A 15261-nucleotide genomic window follows, 5' to 3' on the forward strand; every position below is an offset into this window, starting at 1 on the left:
TTATGTGAATTTCTTTGCATATATTGTTTGAACATTAAAATCTAATTTGTGAATCATACTTGGGCATAATTATCATGACATACTTCATAATGCATATCCATACTGCATAAAAATTAATTAAAATTTGGTTTGGCATCAGTATGTATCGATACAAACATGTATGTATCGATCCATGTCTTCTTCATTTCAAATCTGTCAAAAGTGGTTCAGTGTGTATCGATCCATCCATCGTTTGTATCGATACATAGACCCTTTAAAAACAAAAATGCATGACATGGATCGATCCATGGCCATCTGCATCGACACATATTGATTGATATTTGGATTAAATGCATTTCTTTCTCACTCATGGATCGACACATCAGCAACTCTTATCACATCTCTTCACAAACTTGGTATCAGCAGTTCCCATACCTCCTAAAACCTGCGGCTAACCCTAATTTCCTTCATCATCATTCTTTCCAAAACCCTAAATTCATCTCACTTTTCTTCAATATTTTATCACCATGCCTCCAAGAACCATTCCAGCTAGAGCAAAGGGAAAAGGAAAAGGAAAGGAACCGGTTGGCACTTCCCAGCAGTTACCAGAAATTCCTCCAAATGCCTTAGATTTGCTTCATCCTGCTATTGCTACTGAGTTTGAGGATTCCTTCAAGACAAGGTTAGTTATGAAACCCCATGTTTTCGATAAACATGATGCTATTCATCTGCATCTTAATGATGTGGTTGAACTCCTTCATGCACAAAAACTTGGGTCATTTTTGTCTACGAATGATGATTACCATGAGGATTTTATCCGTGCATTTTATGCTGGCTTACAATCTGGCAAAGGATATATGTTTAAGTGTTCTATTGGGGTCAGAACCTATACTTTTGAAGCTGGTGATTGGGAAATAGTGTTTCAAATTCCACTTTCGTCGCATAATTTCAAGACTTGGCATGACTTGAAGTTTGACACTGAATTTAACCTGAAGGAGTTTACTCCATCTATCTTGAAACTGGACAGACCGCTGGGTGAGGATGAACATGTTACGTCTGGTATGATAAAGAAAATTCCTCGTATACTCCATTGGATTATCTCGCACATTCTGCGTCCAGCAAACAGTGGACATTCTAGGTTAGATAGGGCAAGCATTCATCTCCTGTATATTCTTCAAAATAAGGTTCCATTGAATTGGGCAAATTACTTTGTGAAGTGCCTCTTTTTCGTGCGTAACAGTGCCAAGAACGTTTCTCTTGGTTATGCGTCTCAAATCATGAAAATTCTTAAGTTTTGGAATGTTGCAATCCCTTTAGTTCCTCTCATATCACCATCTGCTGCTCAAGAGTTTGACTCTTCCACTTTATCTCATATGGGATATCGGTGGGACAAGGACCGTCAATGTTTCTATTTCTTTGAAAGGAAATCCAAAACAAGAATCTACAATTTTGATGTGCCTTCCTAACGCATTCATGTAGTTGAAGACCAACCTGATGAAGAAATGCATAATGTGAACGAAGCAGATGTGCCTGCAGCTGATGACAATGCTGGTTAGGGTGATTGGGTGCCACAAAGGTGGTCTCCAACCAACTATGTACCTGAACCAACGGCTCCTCCGTTCTCCGGCGGTACTTCATCTTCAACATCCACTGCGCATCTCACTCAAATGCTTCAACAGATGGAGCTTGCCAACCAAGAACGTCATGAAGAGGCACGGTCCTGGCACTTATAACAAAGTGAGTGGCATAAGGAGCATCGTGAGTGGCATGACAATCATACATGGATGTACCATAACCAACACTCTTGGCACATGGAATTGGTTAAGTGGCACCAAGTCTTCTACAATGAAATGTCTGGTTTTATGGACGACTGCCGTGCCAATCCTGGTATTATGGACAGATTCAGAAGTGTTGAAGTTCAGGACCGACTCCGGCACTACACCTTCATGGGCCACAATCCAGATGCAATGCCTCCTCCTCCGCCTCCGCCAAGCTTCAGAGATCATGCTAGAGATGACGAAGAGTCCTGTGGTGGCTATAATCCACATTAAACCATCACCATTTCATCTCACTGCATTTCATTATATATTGCTTAAGTTTTTTCTAGATTAGTTGTACAATATATGTCTTGGCTTATGTAATTTTCAAACACTTCCTACTACTTAAATGCTTATTACTTTCTGTTTACTTCTGATGTTATTGCCCACATTTGTCATTCTTTGTGAGTGATTATTTACTTTTTAAGCTTCCTTCTTTGTGATTGTTAGCTTCTTTATCATTTTTGTTATGCCCTGCTACAACATGTTGCCTTGATAAAACTGTTTTTTTCTTCTTTTTGATGTTGACAAAGGGGGAGAAATGCAGATGTTGACAGATATGCACAAACTCAGGGGGAGAATCACACATCCTGCTAAAAATTTGCCATCATCAAAAAGGGGGAGTTTGTGAGCAAATTCTTTACTTTGAATAAGTTTTGAATGATAGCAAATTGTGTGATCATTGTCTAATTGTTGGTTGTGCATTATTTTACATGATTCATTTGTGTTTTTAGCCTATACTATTGTTTCATGTCTATACATAAAGATCCACATTGATACATCTCTTAAAAGAACTCATAAAAACTATTTTGTGTCAGTATGTATCAATACATGTTCATATGCATCGATCCATAAATTTGTTGTAAATCACAAAACGTTTTTGCTTCAGTATGTATCGATCCATACGAGTCTTGTATCGATACATGGTCAGTTAAAATGCTCTATGTATCGATCCATACGAGTCTTGTATCGATACATGCTTAGTTAAAATGCTCTATGTATCGATACATACGAGCTTTGCATCGATACATGCTTACATTAATTCTCTAAAATTAATCAAAGTTACAGTATGCATCGATGCATAACCTTTTGTATCAATGCATAAGTCTGTTTTGTCTACTAACAGCTTTTGTCTTTCATATATAAGAAGTATTGTGACAGCAGTGCAAAGGCACAAATTCAGAAGAGAAAAACAGTTGAACACAAGATCAAAGGAGTGTGTAGCAGCAATTGTTTTTGAGCAGTTAGAAACCTAAAAGAGACTTCATCTTCTTCATCTTCTCAATCTCTTTTCTTCAAGAACATCAACACATAATCATTCTTGTTCTTTGGATTAAAGGATCAACGAGATAACGTTCAGTGGTACGATCAAGGATCTAGCTGAGGTGTTCAGTGGAACGATCGAGGATCTAGCTGAGTTGAAGGTTGAAGGGGGTTTCAAGGAAAAACCAAACGGTTTGTCCTTCAAGAACTGGAGTGTTCTTGCGGGTTTGTTAGTTACGTTTGCAGAACAGATTCAGCCGTAGCGTAGGGTTTGGAAATTGGGTGATTTCGTAAACAGGTCGTGGAACCGGTGAATTGTTTGCAATTTCTTGCAGGAAATTCTTGATCGAGCTCAGATCAAGTGGAGGTTTCATACAAGAAGAAGTTCTTGGGATTTAGAATTCTGTCTTTGTATTGTAACCTTGTATCAACGAATTCGGCATTATTGATAATTACAGTTCTCAATTTCATTTGAAATTGAGAGGGAGACGTACCCACACGCGAGGACGACAGTGGGGAACTTCCTTACCAAATCTTTGTGTATCGTATTCTTTCCTTATCTCTCTTTACGTTTTCAACTGTTTTGTAATTTCAGTTAGTGTGTTGTGACTGTACTTTTCGCGATACAATAGTTGGAAGAAAACTTCTTTAACTAAAGTCCACCATTGTTCATCATTGATCACATACACACCAATTGTTTGACAAAACTGTCAGCTGAGTTTTATTCATTGGAATTAGGATTTAGTGATAAGTGCATTCAATTTGATAAGATTCTGGTGTTAATAATCTCGATCGTTCTAATTCAAATCCAGCAATAAATTCGCGTGTCCGGTTTTCTAGTAGCGGTTCAGAATAGACGGAAGTCGATTCGGGACTGAAATTTTCTGCTAAGTTTCAATAACTCTGATAAAATTTTAAATCCGTTTATTTTAAAAGAGGTGATTTATTCACCCCCCCCCCCCCCTCTCGATCACTAGCCACACCGTCTAGCAGATGCTAGCTTCCAGATAGATAAGGATGACTTTAGATCGCAATCTGGTTATGTGTTTTGCTTAAATGGTGTCACTGTGAGCTGGAAAAGTTCAAAGTAAGATACAATTGATGATTCTACAACTAAGGCCGAGTATATTGCTGCCTCAAGTGCAGCAAAGGAAGTTGTTTGAATCAAAAAGTTCATTAGTGAACTTGGCATAGTTCCTAGCATTGTGGATCCCAGTCGTCTCTATTATGATAACAATGGTGCTATCGCACAAGCTAAGGAGCCTAGATCTTACCAATGATTCAAACACATACTTAGGCATTATCACCTCATTCGAGAGATAATAGATAGAGGAGATATAAAAATATGCAGAGTACCTACACTTGACAATATTGTTGACCCACTGACAAAGCCTCTTGCGTAGCAGAAGCTAGATGGCCATACTGGATCTATGGGCATTAGGGGTATGCCCGATTGGCTCTAGTGCTAGTGGGAGATTGTTGGTGTAAGCCCTAGAGGCCAATACTTTTGGTACTTGTATCGAATTATTTATTAATAATAAAAGGCTTTTTCTTTATTACGTTTGTTTAATAAAGTCCCTAGAATAGCTAGTCCGTTTAATGTATCAAGTGTGACTTAATCATGAGATCTCATTAAACATAAGGACATTATTCTTAAAGTATCCGTAGTCGAGCTTTGTTGTGAAGTGGGATAAAATTAAAGCATTAACACTATTATGTATATAGACTGATGATCACATCTCACAGATCATGGATAAGGAGTTATCAAGTCTTAAACATAAGTATGAATATTGAGAGTAATATTTATACTGGATTGACCCGGTATGAGAATACTATATAGAATGTTATGCTAAGTGCCATAAGTTATTCTCATGGTGATAATGGTGTATACCACCCTTTGACCTGAAACCAATATGTACCCTAGATGTAGAGTCGAATGCCTTATTGCTAATCAAACATTGTTCGTAACTGGATGACCATAAAGACAGTTGATGGGTACTCCACGAAGCATGCTGAGGGACATGAGTGACCTAGATGGAATTTTCCCATCCTGCGTGACAGGATAAATGTCTATGGGCCCAATATTGAACTGGGCAAAGATGACACGGTCTATGCCTTGTGTTCAATATAGACATAGGGGCAAAAGGGTAATTATAAACATAAGTATTATCACAAAAGGATTTGTCAGATCACATGACATTTTCGTGTCTTGGGTAGCAGTGATGTGTTGCTAGATAGTGCTCACCATTTATTATGTTAAATATGTGATTTAATATAATTGTTAATGTCGCGAAAACCTACAGGGTCACACACAAAAGGACAGATTGATGAGAGATAGAGTAACTAAGGAACACCTTAAGGTACGGTGACATTTTCTAGTGATACTTGGGATATTTGTTTCTACTATCATATTTGTTTCTATCCACAAATCTTATCCATTTACCTTCCAAGACCACTCATGGCCACTTGTTTCTAACCCTATGGCTTATTCACCACCACGTGTTAGAACTCCACTTGCCTTATAATATCTAGCTATCAGTAGAAGTTATCAGAGGAAAAAGAAGACTTGGGAAAATCTAAGGAGAACTTGTGAGAAGAAGAAGAAGAAAAGCTTGGAGAAATCAAGAGCTTGGAATCACCAGCATCATCTTCATATCAACATCTCATCCTCAACAACTTCCCCTCTTCCATTCCTAAGGTGGGTTCTAGTTATAAACCCTAATATTTCTAGATATTAAGGTTGTAGAATTATAAATTAATTATAAGAATCCATGCTATATGATGAATATTTTCTCTTGATTATGATGATTTCCATGAACAAGTGTTTTGATATACTCTTCATGAATACTGTGACTAAATGATTGATTATGGTTGTGGTTATAAACTTGAAGCCCGTGATATGTATATTAGAAAGGAAACAAGTGGGTTTAACCATTAGAAAGGAAACAAGTTTATGCAGGTGGAAATCCAAATGTTACAGAAGGAATTTTTTAGGACATAACAGGAACCAATCGATTGGTCCTGGGATTTTTCTCCAAGCCAATCGATTGGTTACACACCCAAAGTTGGAAGATATGAGATTTTGATGAAAACCAATCGATTGATACATTCCTACAATCGATTGTATTATCTTTCTGTTTTGAAGAAAACAAAACTTTTGTAGGACCAATCGATTGACACTCGGGATCAATCGATTGATCCTCTGCATTCTTTGAAAAACAAAAATGTGAGACAAACCAATCGATTGGGCTTCCCCAACCAATCGATTGGCTCATACCAAAAACTTCAAAATTCATTTCTTAAATGTTTCTAAGTGCATTTCATCAACCATTAATCATATGTTATTTTATACTTGTGTTGAATCAATGTTAAATGTGAGAATTGCATATTGAATCTAGTGAGTTAACCTAGTGATCATTCTTAGGTCATAAGTTAGACTTATAACTTAGATAACATTAGAAGGCGACATTTATTCGTACGATGTTTATGTGAAGGTTGTAAATGAATGGTTGCTATAGTTGAGAGTGAGACGCTTTGTATGGAACATGCAATGTTATTGCTTTTATAGTGGTGAATGAAGTCATCAGTGATTGATGAATCTAGTTATGTTTTATGGAACCGATCACGTATTCAGAATGTTTTGCCCTTGGTGGTGTACATCCCTATTTTATATGCTTTGATGAGTAAGCAATAGAATGTGACACCAATGATTCGTGCCTCAATTGGGTTTGAGCCCCAACCATGGCGGACATGGGGGATAGGTGGATACAAAGTGGGTTAGAGGCCCATACGGTGAAAGATACCCTAAGTGGGTTAGAGGCCCATACATGTGACAATCGCTTGGATTGAGCTTGAGACTCACAGAGGACCCGATATCCACCGCGAAAGTCGAATCATACGAGCATGCATGAACTGGGCTTGCCCTAAACGTAGGTCCTCTCAGGGATTGATGTTTCGTGAATCTGAATAGTGATCTTACTTGAGTTGCGAGAACTCAGGAGCATGTTGCCATACATTGCGAGATTTTTTCCCATAACTTAAGTCTTCTTTCCCTTGTTGACTTAAGATGGATGTTTACTAGAAAACCTTGTAGAGCCGAGTGGACCCATAAGATAGGGAACCCACTGGGATTATTATCTCACCCCATGTTGTTGATTATTTTTCAGGTAGTTCCGATCAGGCGAAGGGTAAGGACAAGATAGAGTGATATCTTGCTTACCTGGTGTTTTGGATGGCTTCTCCGCTGTGTAGATATTTTTGAGATCATTCTACAATGATCTAGTTCCTAGTTTTATTTTGGGCACCTTTGTGTATATTTTGTGCCATGTAGTGTCTTCTTTTAGGCATGTAATATACACACTGTTGCTGCTAGGCGCTTGTCATACGGTGAACTGGACTTTTTGTGGTTTTAATCGCAATGTCGCGGTTAGCAAGAGTCGCCACCGACTTTTCTTTTATCCAATAAGGAAAGGTGGAAAAGAACAGGAAAGACCTTAATTTAGATTTTGGGTTCGGGAGGTACATTATACAAAGGGAAGGTGTTAGCACCCTTTGTATCCATGGTTATCCATGGGCTCTTAATTGCTCGATCACTTATATTATTTTTGTCTAAAAAAGTGTTTGTGAATTGTTTGGAAAATTGTTTTGAAAAGAGAATTTAACTTTGTAATGATTCTTGTATGAATGTATACAAAGTGGTTATCCCGTTTTAGTTTTGAAAATTGTTTAGAAAAATATAACTCGGTAATGATTCTAGTATGAATGTATACCAAGTGATGATTTTCTAAAGGCATTTTGAAAGGTGTGAGGTGCAAAAAAAATGTTTTAAGTTGTGAGCCAGCAATTAAGAGTTATACCGACCCAAGGTCTTTACGGGCATTTCCTATCCTTATGAGGGTAAAACTGTCCTTATTATTGAGAAATAAGTAGTTTTATCCTTTGGATGTAAAAGGGTCATCGTAGGGTCATCGATTGGTCATTGAAGGCAACAGTTATGAGGATACCTTAGCATTCGAAGGGACTATCATCATTTAACCGTAGGCAACATCGGAGGGTCATCGAGGGACAAAGTTGTATATTCGAAGGCAACATCCGAGGGACTATAATTTATTTTATGATGATTTAACCGAAGGGTCTTTGCTAAGGGTATCCCCACATTCGCGGGACATGACCGTAATATCGTAATCGTAAGGCAACAAAGAGAGGTCCAAGATCACTTATTCAAAGGCAAAGTTTTACAATTAATTATATAATTAGGATGAAACTCCACATTAAAATTATTAAAAATAATATATTAAAAAATTAATACATTAGAAATTAATACATTAAAAATTAATTTAGGGTGAAACTCCACAAGGGTATCCCACAAATAAAGTGGAATACCTAGCCAATAACCTTTTCCTGGGATATGCGAACCTTTACGAAACTCAAAAAAAGAGACATGTCAGAACACCAAATCAGGGTGCAATCGAAGATTACACCGGAGAAATATCACAACAATAAATAGGATAGGATGAATAATGCATGGCTATGATAAAACATAAAAAAAAACAGAATAGAAAAGTCAGCTACTGTCTCGTTCGCCTCTGCTTCGCCTAGCGAAGGCCAGGCGAATATTCGCCCCAGGCTCGCCTAGCGATGTGCTAGCGAGCGGCCACGGATTTTGAATTTGAAAACAGCCCCATGTTAGGAACCTTGAATTTTTATGGCATTTAATCACAGGAACAGCATGGTCAAACATTCAGGGTATTCAGGCATATTTAAATTCACATACGAAAGCAAATTATATATCAACATTTAATCATGATGCATTATATATGCAAATATGGCCAATTGAAAGTATAAACAATAGAGATACGCAAACCTGTTTGCCAATTCAAGGTTGAAGGGGTTGATCACTTGTGGTATCGGAATGAGTTAGGCGGCGGGAATTGGGCGGCGGTGGCTTCGGTGCGGATGGGCTGCTTTCCGGATTTCTTTACTCTGAATTCTCCGGGTTGGCAGGGTTCCTATGCCAAAGTTTCTATCCGTCCTTCTCTGTTCTCTTTCTTTCTTTTTCCTCAAGGTTTTGTTCCAAGGAAACCTCAGAGTATTTTGCTTCTCTTCCTTCTTTCTCCAGTGAATCTCCCAGTGTAAACTCCAAGTCTAACTCCCCGTCCTTTTCCTCTACTGAAACTTCAGTATTTATAGACTAATTTTGTGGGTAATAGGCTTGGAATGAGGGAGACCCAAGTCCAAAATAATTTGTTATATTTTATTTATTTATTTATTTTAATTATTTAATTAATTAATTAATTAATTAATTAATTAATTAAATTTTTTTTTTTTTTTTTTTTTTCTTTTTTTTTTTTCGTTTTTTTTTTCTTTTCTTTTTTTTTTTCTTTTCTTTTCTTTTTTTTTTTTTTTTTTTTTTTTTTTTTAGGAAAAATGATGGGTAATTTTTGGGGTATGACAGCTGCCCCTGTTCAATATTCTTGAACCGAGAGAGTTAGGATGGCGTGTATGCCATTCGTGGTCTGGAGGTGGAAGATTATTGAACACTAGAATGCCCCAAAAATTTGCACTTGAGAATCGACAGTTGGTCTTGATGGAGATGGGCTTAAAGATGCCATCCAGGAGGTTTGATGACGAAAGCTTCAGATCGAGCCGTACATTAGGCCAATTTGAAGACATGGGTGCCACACTGGGTCGTACATTAGACCGAATAATGAGTCATCCATTAGGCTGCCGACTTCGCTGGGGAGTCGGAGTGTGTCATATGCTGTTGGGGATAAAGGATCAGAATGGACCATACGCTAGATCGTATCTGAGTTGAAGAGAGAGCCGTCCGTTAGGCTGAATCTGATGATGAAAGGGGTGGTCGTACACTAGACTACATTTCAGAAATGTACCGTACACTAGGTAGCATCTGAGTAGTTGAGGATCCGAATGGGTCGTACGTTAGACCGCATTGGAGTTGCTGGAGCTCAGAATGGATCGTACATTAAATCGAATCTGAGTTGAAGAATGAGCCGTCCAGTAGGCTGAATCTGATGGTAAAAGGGAGTAGTCGTACACTAGACTACACTTCAGAAATGTACCGTGCACTAGGTAGCATCTGAGTAAGGGAGTAGCCGTATACTAGACTACCATTCAGAAATGTACCTGTCCGAAGGTAGCATCTGAGTAAGGGAGTAGCTGTATACTGGACTACCATCCAGAAATGTACCTGTCCGAAGGTAGCATCTGGGAAAGGGAGTAGCCGTATACTGGACTACCATCCAGAAATGTACCTGTCCGAAGGTAGCATCTGGGAAAGGGAGTAGCCGTATACTGGACTACCATCCAGAAATGTACCTGTCCGAAGGTAGCATCTGGGAAAGGGAGTAGCCGTATACTGGACTACCATCCAGAAATGTACCTGTCCGAAGGTAGCATCTGGGAAAGGGAGTAGCCGTATACTAGACTACCATCCAGAAATGTACCTGTCCGAAGGTAGCATCTGGGAAAGGGAGTAGCCGTATACTGGACTACCATCCAGAAATGTACCTGTCCGAAGATAGCATCTGGGAAAGGGAGTAGCCGTATACTGGACTACCATCCAGAAATGTACCTGTCCGAAGGTAGCATTTGGGAAAGGGAGTAGCCGTATACTAGACTACCATTCAGAAATGTACCTGTCCGAAGGTAGCATCTGAGAAAGGGAGTAGTCGTATACTAGACTACCATTCAGAAATGTACCTGTCCGAAGGTAGCATCTGAGAAAGGGAGTAGTCGTATACTAGACTACCATCCAGAAATGTACCTGTCCGAAGGTAGCATCTGGTCAGATGAAGGTCTAACTTGGTCGTGCATTAGACTGTACTTGAGTTGAAGAAGGTCAGAATGGATCGTACGCTAGATCGTATCTGAGTCGTTGAGGGTCAGAATGGATCGTCCGTTAGATCGTATCTGAGTTGAAGAAGGTCAGAATGGATCGTACGCTAGATCGTATCTGAGTTGTTGAGGGTCAGAATGGATCGTATGCTAGATCGTATCTGAGTTGAAGAAGGTCAGAATAGATCATACATTAGACCGTCTCTGAGTTGTCGAAGGTCAGAATGGATCGTATGCTAGATCGTATCTGAGTTGAAGGAGTCATATGTTGAGCTGAATCAGAATGAACCGTATGTTAGGCTGTATCTGTATACGTTGTACTTGCAATAAATGTCTGGGATAGGCTTAAAGATGCCATCGCTAGGAGGATATCGAAGTGTTGTCAGAATGAATGTTCCCATGAATTGCATCTGGAATATGTATCTGAATCTTGTCTGTGATTGATAAAGGCGTCTGCCTGAATGAGCCTTTTACTTTGGCTATATCAGGAGGATAATTAACCTGCAAAGAAAAGTTAGCTTTATGCTATGTCATGATGCATGAGATGTTTTATGCTTTCGAAAATAAATGCGAATGTTGTATGCATGCGTATGCTGTGAAATGATGTAATGAATGAGTTATGCGTATGAGAAGTTCTGCTTGGGGACTCTAGTGGGGAAAATAAATCCCCATCTACTGATTGGAGATATTCGTGTTGAGGACCCTCTCTCGGCTGGGGGTTCTGATTTCTGTCTGATGGTAGAGATATTCAACAGAGCCTGGCTGGGGATGGATGAGATGATCAATCTGTCTGATGATGCCGACCTCTGTTGGGGAATAGCTGGCTGTGCCGGGGAATACTGCCAACTTCTTCTGGGGAAAAACAGGCTTGCTGGGGAAGAGAATTGGTAGTGGATTCATTGGAAGCATGATTAGACCTTATCCTCGATCCCGAAGTCTTGTAGTAATTGCTATTGCTATTCTATGTACGTATTTTTGATAAACATTGATCATATTCAAATGCACATATTAATTCAAATTAAATCAATGGACATTTACGCAACCAAAACAGAAAAGTAAAAACAAAAGCATCTTTTTTTGAAAGAGGGTTGTATTGATTTTTGAAAGAAGGCCTATAAACAGGCAAATTGTGTACAAGGAGACAGAAATCCTAGTAAGAGGAAATTGTCAAAAACAAAGAGAAAGCTATGCAGAAAAAGTCCTATTGATTTTAAGTCTACTACTGCCATTATGTCTTCAAGCATCTCATCCCCTGCTGTCGGATAGAAGTGATTGGCTTGGTCAGTCCCTTGAACTTGGATGAAAGTTGACTGAGAACGGGACATAGTCATACGCTTTAATCCCTAATTTTTGCCTGGACCGCCTTTTCAGGTTTTCAGCCCACCAGGATACCCTTTTTTGCCCAAGCCACCTTTTCAGGTTTTCGACTTGCCGGGTGTACATTTTTTTATATATATCCCTAATTTTTGCCCGAACCCTTTTGGTTCGCCGGGATGCCCTTACTTTTGCCTAGATACGTCGATCTAGCGGGTCTTTTTCATGCGTAGTATTTTTTAACTATGTCCGTGATCACACTAAAATTCACCGTATTTCTGACTCCGATTTCGCATGCATTCTTAGCTTTTATTGTTGTTTTGCTTTGTTATTTCTTTGTTTTCTTATGTTTTCAGGTTTTTATAATAATCGGAGCTTGAATCGGGAAAAGGAGCGAAAAAGGAGTGAAAACGGGCGAAAACCTAGAAATTCAGCGTTTTGCACTTACGGCACCCACCGTGGCGGGCGCCATGGGGTTAGCCATGACGTGGCCACGTCTCAAGACCACTCCTCAACCGCCAAGACCCACGATCCCCACTCCATCATCCCCTGTAGGGACCATGGCGGGCGCCATAGGCCTGTGGCGGGCGCCACAAGGCCAAAATCAGTAACCTCCACTTTTTAGTGGAGGGGCGTCCCTGTCATTTCATGCTTTCAGTTTTTACTATAAATAGGACCTTAGATTTTCGTTTTTCTTCATCCAGAATTAGAATTCTCTAGGCATATATCAGTTATAAAGCAGTTGCCATTCCACATCGGGGTGCCTCTGCAATCGAGTGATCGAGTCTGTAATCTGTCTGTGGTTCGAGTTTTGGAGCACTCTGGAGGAAGTTAATCCTGCCGCCATTTTAATTCAAGTTCGTATTTTACTTTTATTTATTTCCTGCACTCGCACATTTACGTTGTTTATTTCCTGCACTCGCACTTTACTTTGTTTATTTCCTGCACTCGCACATTTACGTTGTTTATTTCCTGCACTCGCACATTTACGTTGTTTATTTCCTGCACTCGCACATTTACGTTGTTTATTTCCTGCACTCGCACTTTACTTTGTTTATTATCCGCACTCGCTTTAAATTACTTTTATGAAAAACTATAAAAAGAATATTTACTTTATCATGTCTAACTAATTCTATAAAGGTTAGAATGTAAGGATCGTAATTAAACCAGTAATCAGTATAATTGTTCGTGGAAACACCTAAGGGCTATTTTATCTTTCAATTCAAGTAATTGTTTTTAACTATTTCAAAAACAGCCAAAAGCGCTTTGTCTAGTTTATTAGGAGATTTTAGATTAAAAAGAAAAGAGATTTTAAAACGATTTTCGGACGCGTTAGGAAGTTTAAACTCTGGTTCGTAAGAACCTCTTTTTGCTAAGAAGTCCAGGTTAAAATACTTTTCAACTTAGTTAAGATACTATATTTCTTAAAAATAGGTTTACTACTCTAACGCAGTACGCACCTTTTTATCCGTGACAATAGGAGGGGTTGATTAGAGAGTACAACTCGGTTCTGAATACGCGAAAGCGACAGTTCCTGTTAAATTAGTTCTTTTCAAAGGAGAAAACATTGCCCATAAGTAGTTCCACTAACAAGTACTGGATTATCATTGATTGCGTGAATTACATTCGAGCCTGTCTTTATTTATTATTTAAAATTATAATTTTATTTACCATTGCACCCTTATTAAAACCCTTAAAAATAGTTGCCTTAGATACACACCATAACAACAGGTTTGATAGATTGACACTTGGTCTCTGTGGATTCGATAATCTTTTATATTACTTTGACGTGATTCGTACACTTGCGAAAAACACGCATCAAGTTTTTGGCGCCGTTGCCGGGGACCAATTTCGTCAAATTTCATTACCCTGTAGTTATACCGTTTAGACTAAGGTTGTTACCCACCGGTCAATGCGAAAGACTCGCAGTGCCGGAAGTTTAGTAGACCCTCTAGCTGAACCTGAACGTTACGCTCGCGCACGTTTATTTTTCCATAGGAATAGGATAGCTATGGCCGAAGAACAAAACCGAAGACCTCTTAAGGACTTCGCCCAACCATCAAACGAGGAACCTAGTTCCAGTATAGTAAACCCCGTTATCCCAGCCAATAATTTTGAACTTAAACCATCCCTGCTGCAATTAGTGCAACAGAGACAATTCTCAGGTCTCGCTACTGATAACCCAAACCAACATTTAAAAAACTTTCTTCAGTTAGCAGACACCTTTAAAACCAATGGAGCTTCTCCTGAGGCGATACGCTTAAGATTATTTCCCTTTTCCCTCAGAGATAAAGCTCTATCATGGTTAGATTCCCTTCCACCCAATTCAATAACAACTTGGGATGACCTTAGGAAAGTTTTTCTTGCTAGATATTTTCCCCCAAGTAAGACCGCTCTTCTTCGAAACCTTATAACTAGATTTACCCAACTCCAAGGAGAGTCGTTGTTCGAAGCCTGGGAGAGATATAAAGAACTATTAAGAGCATGCCCACACCATGGCTTAGAGAATTGGCTAATCATCCAAACCTTCTATAATGGACTTCATTATAACACTAAGATGACCATCGACGCTGCCGCTGGTGGCGCACTGATGAATAAACCTTACCCTGAAGCTAGTGCCCTTATCGAGGATATGGCCCAAAACCATCAATCATGGGGAGTAGAACGAGCGACAGTGGAAAAGAAGGAAGCCCAAGGAGGAATACATGAGCTAAGCTCTATAGACATGATGCAGGCTAAAATGGACGCGTTGGCCCTTAGAGTCGAACATATGTGTACAACTCCGAATACTGTAGCCGCAGTTTCGCCGAATTGTGAGATATGTGGAACGCAAGGACACCAATCCGCCGAATGCAATCTGTTAAATGAAACCAACACTGAGCAAGTGAACTATACCCAAGGGAACCCATTTTCTAACACATATAACCCTGGATGGAGGAATCACCCAAACTTCTCCTACAAAAATAATAACCCTATTCAAAATACCGCACCTCCGAGACAACAAGGTTACCAAGCCCCTAGAACAAATCAACCT

General features: G+C 39.2%; 1 non-coding gene across 1 annotated transcript; it reads right to left on the minus strand.

The window, feature by feature from the left end:
* Positions 1-14622: 14622 nt before the first annotated feature.
* Positions 14623-14729, minus strand: LOC127089728 (small nucleolar RNA R71). Its single transcript, XR_007791285.1, has one exon. It is a non-coding gene; the product is annotated as a small nucleolar RNA R71 (small nucleolar RNA).
* Between the last annotated feature and the right edge of the window lie 532 nt (positions 14730-15261).

Source organism: Lathyrus oleraceus, chromosome 5 (genome assembly GCF_024323335.1).
Source record: "Lathyrus oleraceus cultivar Zhongwan6 chromosome 5, CAAS_Psat_ZW6_1.0, whole genome shotgun sequence".
Lineage (NCBI taxonomy): Eukaryota > Viridiplantae > Streptophyta > Magnoliopsida > Fabales > Fabaceae > Lathyrus > Lathyrus oleraceus.